Source organism: Phoca vitulina, unplaced genomic scaffold (genome assembly GCF_004348235.1).
Source record: "Phoca vitulina isolate PV1807 unplaced genomic scaffold, GSC_HSeal_1.0 scaffold18, whole genome shotgun sequence".
In the NCBI taxonomy this organism is placed as follows: Eukaryota; Metazoa; Chordata; class Mammalia; order Carnivora; family Phocidae; genus Phoca; species Phoca vitulina.
In genome coordinates, this window is record NW_022589721.1 from 27,370,921 (window position 1) to 27,387,201 (window position 16,281).

General features: G+C 43.3%; 1 long non-coding RNA gene across 1 annotated transcript in view; it reads right to left on the reverse strand.

Annotated features, from left to right (window-relative positions):
• Nucleotides 1–544: 544 nt before the first annotated feature.
• LOC116639569 overlaps nucleotides 545–16,281 on the reverse strand; it is a 153,211-nt gene continuing 137,474 nt past the window's right edge. The window contains exon 4 of the long non-coding RNA XR_004300871.1: nucleotides 545–853. This is a non-coding gene — a long non-coding RNA (uncharacterized LOC116639569). The remainder of the gene's footprint in view (nucleotides 854–16,281) is intronic.

The following is a 16,281-nucleotide window of genomic DNA, read 5'->3' on the forward strand; positions in this document are numbered from 1 at the left end:
ATGATAGCTGACTAAATAAATCTCACTATTTAAAGAATGAATGAATGAATGAATGAATAAAATGTCAAGGTGTTTACATAAATCTTTTAAAAATATCTTTCCTTCTCCATTCCCCCACAAGGAGATCCTACAGGAATTCCACTACCACAATTAGACTCAGTCAGGACACTGTGACCCATGAGATGTCCCTGTAACATCCAGGCTCCTTAGAAGACAGTTTCGAAACCACTCCCATGGAAAAAGGAGTGCACGAATGTGACAGTGTGGTAGAAGCATTTCAGGGAAGACTTGGAGAAGGGGTGGGGCCTGGACTAAGTGAGGATGAACGGAAGAAAAGGCACATTTTTTCAAATGTGTCAAGGGACTTAGCACTTAACCGACATTTCAAGGCAGGAGGGAGAAGAGAAGGAGACACGTAAACAGTGTGTGTTGCCGGCGGGAGAAAGAGGAGAGGGGAGCCACAGACTGTCTCAGATTCCTTTGCCATCAGATCAGCAGCAGCAGAGTGCCTACCATTCACGAAACAAATACAATTCTAAATAGTTTATTAACCTTCTCTAGGGTAATGATCACAAGAGTAGGTAGGTGTTGTTCTGAGCATTTATTCAGATGGGGTAACGGAGTTCAGGGAGGCATGACAAGGGAGGAGAGTTGCCCATGTTCACAACCAATAGCTGGCAAGTCAGCAGAGGGCTTGAAACAAGACAGGAATGCGATACATGAAAGCCCCCCATAGGGACAGGCTCGTCTCACTCTGTGGGTTGCCTTCTAGTATTGTTTGCCTTCTATTTTCTTCCCTTTGTTCTTCCTTCCCTCCAAAAAGGACTGTGATGGGCGTGCTTTGAAGGAGACCCTGGAAAGAAGGAAAAGAGTTGCTTGGATCTGCCTGGGAAGATAACTCAGGTTTGCCGACTTAATATTGGCTCCTGGGACATCCAGGGAAGTGTACGCACTCTGGGAATTTGAAGAGTAGAGACCCATCCACTCACCCATGATGCAAATGTCAGTGGAGTACCCACCACATCAGGCGCACACACACAATGGATAATTCTCATGCTAGCCTCCTCCTGGTTCTCCCCTTCACACACAGTGTGAGACAACTGGGGAGGGAGGTATTGAGGACTTACTTTATTCTAGAATGACTCAGAGCCTCACCTGCAGGTGGATGCACCTCATTGCCTGGCTGTCCACAAGCATGCCTACCTGTTGCACAAACCGAATCCCCCACATTTTTCCAGGGTGATGATACAGGACCCCACGGGTGGTCTTAGCAGCTTATTTAACACACGGCTTTGTGCAGGCTTGGGGGGGAGGCAGGTGGATATGCGTGGAACTTCCTCCCTGAGATGTCCCTGTCCAGATCTGTGATTGGGTATTTTTTTTTAAAGATTTATTTGATGGAGAGAGACACAGCAAGAGAGGGAACACAAGCAGGAGGAGTGGGGGAGGGAGAAGCAGGCTTCCCACCGAGCAGGGAGCCCGATGCGGGGCTCGATCCCAGGACCCCAGGATCATGACCTGAGCTGAAGGCAGACGTTTAACGACTGAGCTACCCAGGCACCCCTGTGATTGGGTATTAAAATGAGGGGTAAATATATCATTCCAGGCTCAAAAATGGGAGATGTTATTTTCTACTGGACGGCTTAAAGAAGGAAGTTTCCACGGAGAAGGGGGTATATGTGCTGGAGTAAATTAGTAAGTAAACAAAGAAGCCAATGAACTAACCAACACTTGGTGTGAGGAGAAAGGCACCCAGGTGTTGAGCCTGTTATAAGCATGAGATGAGAAGGAGCAGGCATTATCTAAAAAGGCAAAGAAAGTCTGGAGGCACCAAAGTCCTTCTTGGCCCCTATTCCCGCTTTGCCCAGGAAAAGCCCAGATCCTATGGAAGTGTGAACGCTTGCAGAACTCAGCCAAACCAGCTTCAGGGACTGAGGTGTTCCCTGGAGCACCATCTTCTGCTGCTGATTTATTTGCTTTTACAATTGCAACTTACAAGAGGCTTGTGGGCCCCTCCCTCTCTGATGCAGAGATTCTTCGGTCTTGAAGGGGGTGTACATTGAGCTGCGACATTGCTTTGGGTTGTTTGTGGAAGGTTAAACCATGTAGTCACCCTGAAGCCCGAAATTCACAGCTAAGCTTTGCCACCTTGCTGTCTGAAACAAACAGCTCATTCTTCAGTGGGAAGACAAGAGTAAGATCCTTCCAGGACTTGACTGACTCCTGGTTCCAGCTGGCTTCCTTTTCCTCAAGGCTCACCACCTACCCACCTGTATTTTCAGGTCCACCCTGATTCCCCCACCAATCGCAATGCTAGAGACAGAATTGAGTACTCCATACACACACACACCCCTTTGTGGCCATCAAGCCTAGTCCTATCACCTGGACCAAAGTCACACCATCTTGGTCTCTGTTCCTATATGGGAAATCATGCCAACTAGCCCTCGCCACTGGGTACCCGGAATTCCTTCCCTGGGATCCAGAGTCCTATCCTTGAACTAGATCCCTACTTGTTGCTAGACCACCTGGATACAAGCCTCACTTGTTTCCTGAAGGTACAGCTATCATGGTCGCAGCCATTCACTAGGCAGGCTCTCGAGAGGCGCCAAGCTGAACATTGCACAAAGTCAGCTGATGTTTATTCCCCAGAACTGCCCCTGTGAGACAGGCACGATAATCACCCCCATCCAGCTTAGACACAAAAGCAAATACGAAATCGAGAAGGGAATAATTGTGGCCTTTTAGTTTCATTACACTTCAACTTTTAAGTGGGAGGAAATTTAATTTTGAGATTTTAATCTTCCATACAAAAGTAATAATGGTGAGAAGTCTGTGTTGCTCAAATAGGTTGTATGTGATGTTGCTGGGCTTGCATAATTTGGAATATTTTGCCATCATTGGGCTCACTCCACACCTATGGGTCATTTGCAATATTCAACGTGCTGAGCATATTTTGAGATAGAAAATAGAATAAGGAATAGATTCTTTGTGCAAGGTGCATTGTGACCTTTGGGTTAATTCAGGCAACATTCTGTTCCGGGACATTTGGTCAAACATAATTCTGAGTGTTTCTGTGAGGGTGTTTTTATTTAAGTCAGTAGACTGAGTCCTCCCTAATGTGGGTTGGTCTTATCCAATTAGTTGAAGTCCTGAACAGAACAAAAGTCCGACCCAAACAAGAGGGAAAGCTTCTAATGGCCTTTGAACTGGGACATCAGTTCTTTCTGGTTCCACAGCAGCCTCTGGCCTTTGGACTTGAACTGGGACATAGGTTCCATAGATTTTGGACTTCTCACCCTCCATAATGCTATGAGCCGATTCCTCATATATCCTTGTAATTTATGTATATATGTATATTTTTATATATTTATAATATATAAATAAACTCATGTTTATTACACACTCATATATATACATGGTTCTCTTTCTATGCAGAATCCTAATACAATGTTGAATGAAAAACTTTGATATTTTTATTTATATGCACTTTTTTTTAAAGATTTTATTTATTTATTTATTTGAAAGAGCGAGAGAGAGGGGGAGAGAGAGCACAGAGGAGAGGGAGAAGCAGACTCTCTGCTGAGCAGGGAGCCCGAAATGGGGCTCAATCCCAGGAGCCTGAGATCATGACCTGAGCTGAAGGCAGCCTCTTAACCAACTGAGCCACCTAGGTGCCCTTATATGCACTTCATAATCCCAATTTATCCCCACATGCATGATCTCCTTCCCCTGATATTCTGCAAGAGCCCTCCTGATGTGGTGATGAGGTGTGAGGAGTAGGAAAGCATTCTAGGGGTGCCTGGGTGGCTCAGTTAGTTAAGCGTCTGCCTTAGGCTCACGCCATGATCTCAGGGTCCTGGGATTGAGTCCCACATTGGGCTCCCTGCTCAGTGGGCAGCCTGTTTCTCCCTCTGCCCCTCCCCCCCGCTCGTGCCCTCTCTCTCTCAGATAAATAAATAAAATCTTAAAAAAAAAAAAAAAAAAAGGAAGCATCTATAGATCTAAGATTGGGTCCCAGTCCTTTAGTGAGCCTGTGTCCTTAGGCTGTGACCTTCACCATGTTTCTCAGTTTTGTTGTATTTTGATTCCCCCTCTTAGGAGGCACAGAAAGTTTAGAGGGTGCTGGAGTTGGTGCTTCCATTCCTCCAGATCAGTTAGGGTCTACCAAACTCCCCAGCAGGTCAGGCTCTGCTTCACTAGTTTCCCTTGAGGCAGGCCTTGTTAAGAAGAACAAATGCCCTGTTGTATTTCAACATGGTTACTTATCCCTTTCCCCTGCCTGAAGCTTCAGGGGGTTTTCCTCCAATATTCACTATGAGACCATGACAGGGCTCCTGGAGGTAAAATTCCCAAAAGTGGGAGAGCCTTCCCTAAGACCAGGGCTGCCCTGGGGATTTTACGGCTCAGACTTGTCCACACCGAGCCTCTAAAACTTCCTCAATTACAGGTTAAGTTTCCTACCCCGCCTAGTACCAGTATGGGGTTCTGTGAAGTTTCTGCTGTGGACATTCTACTCCAGTAAGTTGTAACTCTAGGTAGCCACCTGGCCGTCTTTTCAACTTGGGGGCCAACAGTCTGCCCTATGACCTCAGGTCTCTGATGGATCTAAGAGCTGATTTTCAATTTGCTCATCTTTCTTTGTGTGACCATGAGAGACAACTTCCAAGCTGCTCCCATACCTAACTGGAAACCAGAAGTCTGCATTTGTTTATCATTTAAATAACTCTGCCAGCTAAAGGAGGCTGGTCACATTATGCCCTCTTTATAGATTTAAAAACTGAGATCCAGAGAGAATACTTTGCTCGCCAGTCATAATGCTGATAACTGTTGTCCAAGCTACCATGGAAGTTCAAGTGTCTGATCAGAAGTTCAGGGCTTTTTGTGCTGAAACAAGCTGAAATGTCACTCACCCGCTAGTGGAGTGACACCGTATCCATCATCTAAATTTGCTCCATCTCAGATTTTGCAGCTGTGAAATGTTTAAACCATTAAACACACTTTGCAATTTTATATTATGTCTAAACAATGTTTATATTCCACCCAGGTCTTCTGGGGAAAGGATGGCTTGCTATCATGCAGCTAAGTAGTGTTTTCCTCCAAATATGTGGCTTTAATAATGTGATGAGGCAATTTATAAATGGAAGTCCCTGTGTCTCCTGGACATGGAGGGGAAGGAGTGGGGGGCAGTAAGGTGGGAGCAGGTGCAGAGCCCATTAACCCAGCTCAGCCCACCTCTTAAATGGCCATGACGTACGGCACTGCCTGGCAGCCCTGGCTTTCTCTCTTTCTTTTTAATCATTAACCTTGCAAGCAAAAGTCTTCTTATTTTAATCTTCAAGGTTGCAGCAAGTCTTCCCATCTGTAACTGCTTGGTTCCCAGATGGAAGCCAACAGAAGTTCTCTCTGCTGTCAGCCCAGACACATGATGCCTTTGACAGATCTTTTGCTAAAAACAGAACTTGCTGTTTCCAAGGAGCAATGGAAGGGACACTGGAAGCAGAATGCCAATTCCAGAGGGTGTGAAGACCACACACAGATGATCTCAGCATGTGGGTGCCAGCTGTGGGGACGCTGGGGACAGGCTGAGCTGAGAGCTCTGGAGACAACTAGTGGAAGAAGGAATAGACCTGAGTTTGAAGTGAGGGTATTTGTTTGGGTTCAAATTCTGATTCTGCTGTCTGAGAGCTGGATGGACTCTGGGCAACTTGCCCTTGAACTTCACCCCCTCATCCATAAAGTAGGGTTAGCAATGCCCAAGTCACAGGTCTTTCCCAATATTTGAAAAAGTGCAGTATCTATAAATGTCTCCTTCCTATCTCCTTCTTCCATCCTCCCCATCCTTTCCTTCCCTCCTTCCTTCCTATCTTCTTCTTTGTTAGACTATTTCCTTCTTCACAGGGATCTTATGGGGAAAAGCAAGATTAGAACAGACCAAGTAAGGTCTTAGTGAGTTATCTCCCTCAATTAGATGTAGAGTTTGGGATCTAAGGTGAGGTGGGAGATTCAGCAGTGTTTGGGGTAGTTCACTGTGACCATCTCCCCATCAGGAAAGCTGGGTCAGCTTGTTTAGTTTGGGGCAAGTCTGAACAGTAGGCTCAGATTCTACATCCATGGAAAGGGACTAATGTCCCTGACTTACTCCACATAATTCCTAAGAATCATGACAATTAATGAACATAATATTTTGGTTTGTTTTGTGTTTTGTTTTGTTTGAGAAAGTAAAACATACCATGCAAACATTATGCTTTGTTACTAAAATCTACTGGCAACAAGTCTTTGGCCTAGAGTCAAGGAATGTCAGCACAGGGAAGCCATTGAATTAGAGAAGCCCCTTCCTTTACAGAAGCAGAAACTGAGGCTTGAAAATTCAGATTCAAATGACTGTTAACTGGATTGTCACTCAGCATTTCCACATTCCTCATCTTTCCTATAAAAGAATGATCCACAGGTGCCTGGGTGGCTCAATTGGTTAAGCATCTGACTCTTGATCTCAGCTCAGGTCTTGATTGCAGGATCCTGAGTTCAAGACCTGGACTGGGCTCCACGCTGGGTGTGAAGCCTACTTAAAAAGAAGAAGAAGAAGGAGAAGAAGGAGAAGAAGAAGAAGAAGGAGGAGGAGGAGGAGGGGAAGGAGAAAGAGAAGGAGAAGAAGAAGAAAGAAGAAGAAGAAGAAAGAAGAAGAAAGAAGAAGAAGAAGAAGAATCTAATATAAAAAAAAAAATCAAGTGCCAGAATTTTCTAGAAATCCAAGTACTAACTTGTCTGAAAACTTAGAATCGTGATTTTTTTCCAAGACTTCTCTGGCTTCGTGTGTTTTTTGTTACTGTCAGAAATGATGCCTTAAAGTGTATGAATAAATGCATTTTTCCCATTTTATCTATAAGTATTTTAGAATGTATTTCAATAATGACTGAATTTTTAAAAATTTAACACTACTATCATCATACCTAAAACCTAGCAGCATTCCTTAATATCATCAAATACAGTCACTTCCAACTGTATGCACATATATAATTATGTACATATACACATAAATACGGACATATATATGCACTTGTATATATAGATATAAAATATATGTGCATGTATATATATAATATGTAAGCAATTTACATGTTTAATCAGTATACAAATAGTGTCCTATATATCTCAATTGATTAATATATCTCTTAAGGGCTTACACGTTTATCCTCCATCTCTCACCTCTACCCTGGAAAGTTATTGTTGAACAAACAGATCATTTAACCTCTAGAAATTCTTACAGTCTAGATTTTGATGGCTCCATCACCATCATGTCCATTAACTTTTTCCTCTGTCCTCTGTGTTTTCTGTAAATTATAGTTGGATCTGAAAGCTTGATTGGGTTCAGATCTAATGGTTTTGGCAAGAATGCTTCACAGGTGTTGTTGTGTTCCACTATAAGTGGACACAACGTCTGATGGCCCGTTTTATGATATTAGCCGGCACCAATGTTCAGTGCCTAGATCCATTACCATTTGAAACATGGTGATCCTCTATTTTATCATTGTTCTTCACATACTAACTGAAACAACCTCATACAGAGAAACTTCCCTTCATCAACTATTTGGTAATTCGTTGATACAGTCAGAGAGAAAAGGCAGAATAAATGCTTGATTCTCTTCCTTGCACATTTCTCAAACGAGTTGATTCACTGGCACCTACCAAGAGGTCACCTGGTAAGGTTTTTGTTTTGTGTCACTGTAAACTCAAGGACTTAAACATACTGGATGTCTTGTTCCCCTGATGTTCTCTACTGTTGCTCAAATTCCCCCTTTGGTCAGTGGGAACCACTGCAAGTTGGGTCCTCTGTCCTTTAGATATTACTCTAATAATTGGATGACTTCCTTGTCTGCTCATTTGAAATATACTTCAGGCTGATCTTGAACATTTCCAAGAAGCTCTGCTTCCTTTTAACAAGAAATCATATTTGGAAACCACAATCTGGGCACTAGGAATGCTCATTGACCCTGGACAGGTGACTATTTCCATGCCTTTACAGAGTACTGGGCTAGGGAATATTTTTTTAAAAATGCATTGTAAATACAGACTGATGGTTTTAGTTTAAATTCTGAGCTTCAGGTTTTTACTTAAATCCCTTAATTTATATTAGTACTTCTTTTCTTACATGCTGAGAATCCAGATTTTCTTTTTTTTAATTTTATTTTATTGTTAGTCACCATACATCATTCATTTTTGATGTAGTGATCCACGATCCATTGTTTTTGTATAACACCCAGTGTTCCATGCAGTACATGCCTTCCTTAATACCCATCACCCGGCTAACCCATCCCCCCACCCCCTCCCCTCTAACACCCTGTTTGTTTCTCAGAGTCCATAGTCTCTCATGGTTCATCTCTCCCTCCGATTTCCCCCCCTTCATTTTTCCCTTCCTTCTCCTAATGTCCTCCATTCTATCCATTATGTTCCACAAATAAGTGAAACCATATGATAATTGACTTTCTCTGCTTGACTTATTTCACTTAGCATAATCTCCTCCAGTCCCATCCATGCTGATGTAAAAGTTGGGTATTCATCCTTTCTGATGGCTGAGTAATATTCCATTGTATATATGGACCACATCTTCTTTATCCATTCATCTGTTGAAGGGCATCTCGGCTCTTTCCACAGTTTGGCTATTGCGGACATTGCTGCTCTGAACATTGGGGTGCATATGGCCCTTCTTTTCACTACATCTGTGTCTTTGGGGTAAATACCCAGGAGTACAATGGCTGGGTCATAGGGTAGCTCTATTTTTAAATTTTTGAGGCACCTCCACACTGTTTTCCAAAGTGGTCATACCAGTTTGCATTCCCACCAACAGTGGAAGAGGGTTCCCCTTTCTCCACAACCTCTCCAACATTTGTTGTTTCTTGCCTTGTCAATTTTTGCCATTCTAACTGGTATAAGGTGGTATCTCAATGTGGTTTTGATTTGAATTTCCCTGATGGCTAATGATGATGAACATTTTTTCATGTGTCTGTTAGCCATTTGTATGTCTTCTTTGGAGAAGTGTCTGTTCATGTCTTCTGCCCATTTTTTGACTGATTATTTGTTTTTTGGGTGTTGAGTTTGAGAAGTTCTTTATAGATCTTGGATACCAAGCCTTTATCAGAAAAGATAGTATTGGTATATCACTTATTGACTCATTTGCTTTATCACATGATATGCAAATAATAGTCTTAGAGCAATAACAACCACACACCATCAGCATTTGTGATTCCTTACCCTGGGTATCAGGCTATAGCAGTTCATTACATAGGCACACTGATATATATATACACATATGTATATGTACATATATATGGACTTATGCATATATACCACAAAGATAAGTATGCACACATATGTGTATGTATGCATAAATACATGTATATAGGTATGAAGAAAGAGATTTTATATTGGTAGGCCTATGAAAGTTTTATAGCAAAACTATCTTCAGGGGCGCCTGGGTGGCTCAGTCATTTAGCGTCTGCTTTCGGCTCAGGTCATGATCCCAGGGTCCTGGGATCGAGCCCCACATCGGGCTCCCTGCTCCGCGGGAAGCCTGCTTCTCCCTCTCCCACTCCCCCTGCTTGTGTTCCCTCTCTTGCTGTGTCTCTCTCTGCCAAATAAATAAATAAATCTTAAAAAAAAAACTATTTTCAGAAACAAAAGTCTTTCTAAAAAATTTAAACATCAAATGTCCATGTGTTTTAAGAGAAATACTTACAGTCTCTTCATATTATCTAAGAATTAAAAATAAGAAGAATTTTGGGGCGCCTGGGTGGCTCAGTCAGTTAAGCAGCCAACTCGTGATTTCACCTCAGATCATGATCTCAGGATCATAGAATGGAGCCCCATGGTTGGGCTCTGCGCTTGGCACGGAGTCTGCTTGAAATTCTCTCCCTCTCCTTCTGCCCCTCTGCCCACTTGTGCTCTCTTTCCTAAATAAATAAATATTTTTTTTAAAAGAGGAATTTCTCTTAGTACATATGCACATTCTTTAATCAGATGCATTTGTGACTTTAATACAGCATCACTGGTATTTTCTGAAGAACATGTTTTTAAGTCTTATTAGTTTGTTCATAAAGTTGCCCAAAATCTTTTTCAGAGATATAGTGTATGGAAAATAAATTCGTGGTTACAAGTCCCAAAAACTGACTCTTTTCTGGAGACCATTTTCATTTTAATTGAGAAACCTCTCTCACTATATACAGGCAAAGAGATACCCCAGCAAGCTCAGAGTAAATTCTGCTGAATGAAAAATACTTCCATTCCATTTTTATACTGAAATATGTAAAAATGTTGGCATAATATTGTTACCAGTATAGCCAGTCTTCCCCCAAGCAGAATGCTTTTCAACAATGTATATATTCTTATAAGACAAACTCTGTCAAATAAGTTATTTCTATTTTGATTCTCTGAATATTTTGCTAAATTTAGAACTACAAAATTAAAGGCTTTTTTCTATCTTATTCTATTTAATACAGGATATTAATTTATCCAATTAAAAATAGGAGTTACATCAAAAGATTTTTTTTCTCTCCCAATGAACAATTCTAACATTTCAAAGTTAAATACGGTGCACCCTTTGAGCTCCACTGAGCTTTCAGTCCTCCCCTTGCTTTTGTAAGGATGCATTTTAACACGTTCCTATTTGCAAGCTTTGTTTTCAGTCACTGCAGTTTGCTTGGAAGCTTCGAACACTTAAGGTTTTCAGTATTTGGAATTAAGATTTCCAAGGTATTTTTTAACACACGATACCACGATGCAGAGGATTTGCATATAATAAAAGTTCTAAAGTACACCAAGACTCGGGTTTGTTTAGAAAGCGGTTCATCAGAGCTTCAAAGGTTTTTAAAGTGGATCAATGTGAAGCAGCAATGAAGGAAAGCACATATATTAGATGTTGATAATTCTACTCACTTATTTGAATATCATTTTTAATTATGTAACACTGCAACCAATCCCAAGTATATTTTGGCTTCATAGTTGTTGTTGTTGTTTTTTAATGTAATAACATTATATGTACCACAGAACTGTGTTTCACTAAAATGCCATAATATCACCACAAAAAAAGAAAAGTTTTAGCTCCAGTGTTGAATTTTCACTGACTTTAAAATAGCATCCATAATAATATTAGGTGTTCCATCTTTGAAGAAATGAGCTTCCAAAGCTTTGCTTTGTTTTATGTTTGGATGAAGAACTGAATTACAGAAATTAATTGCCTTTCTTCATAATATCATTTCGGAGTTTACACAGTTCTTTTGGTAGAGGCAGAAACTTAGCAGTTATTTTTCCCTTTTCTCACATTCACAAGAAAATATAGGATCAAATGAGTAAAATTAAATTAGAAAAATCATTTGATCTAAATGAAAGGTCATGCTTTCCAGAGTAATTGTACCTTCTGCAGCTACGTGGGGGGGGAGTCACCATCTCTGAAGGTAATCACCACGTTCTGAAATAGATGATGGAGCTTTTTCAGCATATCTGTTAAAGTCCAGATGTTGTATGGTCAATTATTTTATTCTCAGCCCTCTGGTAGGTGGTAAATGTTGACAAAGGATGTGTTTATTATCGAGTCTCTTAGGAAAAGGTAAGATTAAATTTTCCTTGAATATTAGTTTTGGGGATTATTGCTGGAATCAAAAGTTTATTCTAAAACAAATAACCAAGTTTCACCAAACATAAAGCAATAAAATAACTGTAGCCGTATACCCTACAATAAATGGCAGAACCAGTGCAGTGAAGGCATTCAGATCGCTGTTCGTATTCTCTATGAAGGACTGTAGCCTCTACGTCATGCAGATATTTCTTGTATTCTAGCTTCCCCACGCTTTCTGCACCATGACAGCACTGGGCATTGCACTGGTCACGGCACCTGGCCCAGCTGGCTACTGCATTAAGTGGTCGGAAGGTACACAGGTTCAAAGATTTGTTCCCACTACCCCCCATGACCAGAGGAACCCCTTGAGTCAGACCTCAGTTGATTGTTTTTGCTAAGTTCCTTCTGGAAAGGGTCAAGAAGGGCGGATTACAGCTGACTGGCTTTCAGATTTAACCACATGAAGAGAGAACTCCATTCACTGCAAAGATGGGATCGTGGTAGAAACTAGGAGTACAAAATGGAACTCTACAGGGGTGCCTGGGTGGGTGGCAGTCGGTTGAACGTCCAACTCTTGATTTCAGGTCATGATCTTGGGATCTTGGGTTCAAGCCCCGCGTTGGTCTCCACACTCAGTGGGGAGTCCATTGGAGATTCTCTCTCTCCCTCTGCTACCCCCTACCCCCCGCTCACACGCTCACATGCACTCTCTCTCCCAAAACAAAACAATAAAAACAAAGCCAAAAAAACAAAATGGAACCCTACAAAACCCACCCTGATGATTTCATTGGAATTATTGTTAATAACAGTTCTTAAAAATCAAAAACCCAGGATACACGATGAACCAGAAGGCATGCTGGGACAATGGGCATAATCTAAGAAAGACCTAGGAAGTTAATGATTAGTATTCCTTCAGGCTCCATGCCTAAGTCAATATGTGTGAGTAGGTACGTGGATACATTTTTACACTCTGTGTTTTAGTCCCTGAGAATTCACAGACGATCTTGTGCTGGCTTTGAGGCACTATGTATGAAAGAACATGGGATCAGGAAAAAATACAATCCTATGGCTAGTTTCAACCAATTGCAACTGTGTGGCTTGGGATAACTCTCTTAATCTCTCTGAGTTTCAGTGTTCTTACTTGTACAACGGGGCTCATGACATGTGTAAAATATGAGTGAAAAAAGTATGTTTCAAAGAGCGTTTGAACCACAGAGAACAGGTGATGAGCCAGGAAAGATCTTGCTCTCCAGATCAACCTGCATCTCCCAACACCACCCCAGTGCATTACCTATCCTCTGGTAACAGGACACCCACGTGTCTCCAAACACTACCCACGCTTGCACACATCTACGATAAAACACCTGCTCTTCTCCTAGGGGAGGATGCCATTCTCCCTTATTGTTCACTGGAGGGAAGGAAGCATTTCCTTCCTGCTCCTTCAGGGTAGAAAGAGTGAGTCTCAGCCCAACTTTTCCCAGAACATGGCCATCTCCTTGGCCAACAATCGAGACATTGGCCAGGCTATGCTCACTAGGAGGTGTCATCACTAAGGTCCTGCATCCTCATGATCAGCAGATGGTGGCAGGCCCTGGTCTCTCAGGACAGGCCTGCTCTTCTTTGTCTCCCTCTTCCAGATTCCATGTGGTTAGATGAGTAACTTGGACCCAAGTTCATCTGAATACCATCAGTCTCTCTCCACAAATAACCTGAGTGTGCAGGTGCCTAGAATTGCATATGGTGGTGGGGTGGGATAGGTGATGAGGGAGAGCGAAATGCAAAGCCCCATTGTTGCTTTGAGCCTTAGTTGCATACTCCCAGTCCAGCCTTTGAGAGAGATCTCTGTATTGGGTGTTGCACACTGTGTGACTCTTAGTAAAAGGGTTCCGACTCCTATTCTTGTTCCTTGTACATACCTCTCTCGGAAATGCAAAGGAGGCCATGGGATGCTTGACAGGAAGGATTCAGTCTCCCCTGGCCCCATGTCTCTATCATCCTCTACTGCAACCTTTACCTGTCGTGCAGCCTTCCACCCTCCCCTCAGAGGCTAACTCCAAGAAACTTCCTTCATGTCCCTGTGCAGATTTCCGTGCCCCCAACTAGATTCTCATGGCCTTTTGCTCACATCTCTAACGCAGCCTACATTTTATTCCCCGATACCGCGCTGATTTGCGTATACAGCTGTGTCCTCTTCCGTACTTTATTATTTTTTTTTTTTAAAGATTTTATTTATTTATCTGAGAGAAAGAATGGGAGACAGAGAGCATGAGAGGCGAAGGGTCAGAGGGAGAAGCAGACCCCCCGCTGAGCAGGGAGCCCGATGCGGGACTCGATCCCGGGACTCCAGAATCATGACCTGAGCCGAAGGCAGTTGCTTAACCAACTGAGCCACCCAGGCGCCCCCTCTTCCATACTTTAAATTCCCCAAGGAATTTCTATTCTCTGTGCATCCTCCTGAGCTCCTAGAACTACGTCTAGGAAATAGCAGGTCCTCAATAAATGTGTTGAAGGAACATTACTTTAACATAACTCGAATGCTACCTGCATTTATTCCCCAAAGCGGAATACATATCTGCCATTGCCGTACTTCATACCTTGAGAGAAAGCTCAAAGGAGAGGCTCAGGGAAAGCATATCAGGATTCTTGATCTAACTTGAAAAAGCCTGCAGCCACTGTAACATTCCTTTTCCATCTTCCCTGAGAATGTTCGTACCGTCTGTGGACTTTACTCAGGCTTTTAAAGGTTATACGCTTCTCCCAACACCACTTTACTTTCCCTAAGTTTCACTACATCACTGCAGATTGGTGGAGAGGAAGTTCTGCCACCAAACACCCCTGCCTACTGAACAGTCTTCAGAAACTTACAGCTGGAGCTCCCACTGAGCTGAGCAGCTGTAGGTTCATGTGCTAACCTGGGCTTGCCTGGGACCCGTGGCCCACTGAGAGCACGGGTTGGGGAGGGGGGCTCTGCTTCCCATGGCTGCTTGAGGTGCCTCAGCCTATTGTGAAGGAGTAGTCAACCACGCTGACGAGTGTCAGCCCTGTTCTGAGTTCACAGGTAGTAAAGCACCCTCCGAAGTAGGAGCTATTCCTACCCACATGCCATGATAGGGAAACTGAGGCAATGATCCTTCACAGGGCTTGCCCAAGGTCACAGAGCAGGAAGTGGCAGAGCTGGGCTCCCACCAGCATGCCTCCCTTTTCTCAACTGGGAGAACATGGACTCTAGGGTCACATAAAAGTGGTTCCACGCGTGTGACCTCAGTAAATCACCAAACTCTCAGAATGTCATGCACTACGGCACATAAGAAATGTGACCTTAATTTTTTTTTTAATCTCATGAAATTTTTCTAAAGATTTTATTTATTTATTTAAAATGGGGAGAGTGAGTGAGAGAAAGCACGAGCAGGGGCAGGAGGAGAAGCAGACTCCCCTGTTGAGCAGGGAGTCTGACATGGGGCTCAATCCCAGGACCCTGGGATCATGACCTGAGCCAAAGACAGTCGCTTAACCTACTGAGCCACCCAGGCGCCCCATCTCTTGAATTTTTTAATGGAAGCCTAATTTGCAGTCAATGAAATACTCCAATCTTAAGCATATAGTTTGATAGGTTTTGATCAATACAGACCCTCGTGTAATGCACACCCCTCTCAAGATGCAGAGGACATCTATCACCCCCAGAAAGTTCTTTGAACCGCTTCTGGGTCAATCCCCACCCCCTCTCCAAGAAATCATTATTTTGTTTTCTTTTACCATAGCTTAATTCTTTAATTTGTTCTCTTTTGCCTAACTATTTCAAACTCCCATTCTAGGTAGTATCAGAAACTTTGTCTCAGACAATTTAGGGATTTTCCCAGTCTATTTCCCTGGATTTTATGTACATTGAGAGGTGAAGCTTGTGCCCCATTTCCCCACATTTTGTGAGATGGTGGGACGTGTTTTCATGGTCACTTGACCACACTGGTCTCTACTGGGAGGTCCCCAGGCACTGGCCCACGTAGGACACTCCTCTCTTCCCTTACCTCCAGCATCAAGACTTCTTTAGCCAGCTACACCTGGGCCCTCCCAGCTACGCCTGGGCCCCCCTGAGGGCAAAGGAACCCCGCAGCCCGCAGCTGTAGGTCACCTCAACCCCTGCCTCTCGACAGCAAGAAGGGTTATTTCTGCCACCCCTCTTCTTGCCTGAGCCATGAAGGCAGGGGTCCAGACCCCCGAGTCACCTGTTCTCAGGGAGCCTGGTGCTACTTCTCTCTCACGCTGTTCATGTCCTCCCTAAGTCCTGGGTCTCGGGATCAGACACTTCAGGTAACCCAGTGCCCTTTTTCTACCCCCCCCAAACCATCCCTTCCTGGAGGCGGCCAAGGGGCAAGACCTCCTCGCAGCAAGGGTCTTGCGCTATCTGGGTGTTGTCTATTGGTGGGGACCAGCATGGTTATCAGTGACACCTGGAAGGACAATCTGAAACACTGGACCGACAGGAAGTTTGGAAAGGCCTGAGTCACAAAGATGGGGAGTGAGTGGACAGCAGTAGTGAAGTCTGGGGAATGGCTCGGATCACTGCTAGCAGCTGGGAGTCAAAAATCAGGGAAAATCGGACAATGTACAAGTTAAGCAGGTGGGGGCAGCTGTGTCGAATTCCCTGGACAGAGGTGCACCAGGATCCTTTCAAAGGCTTT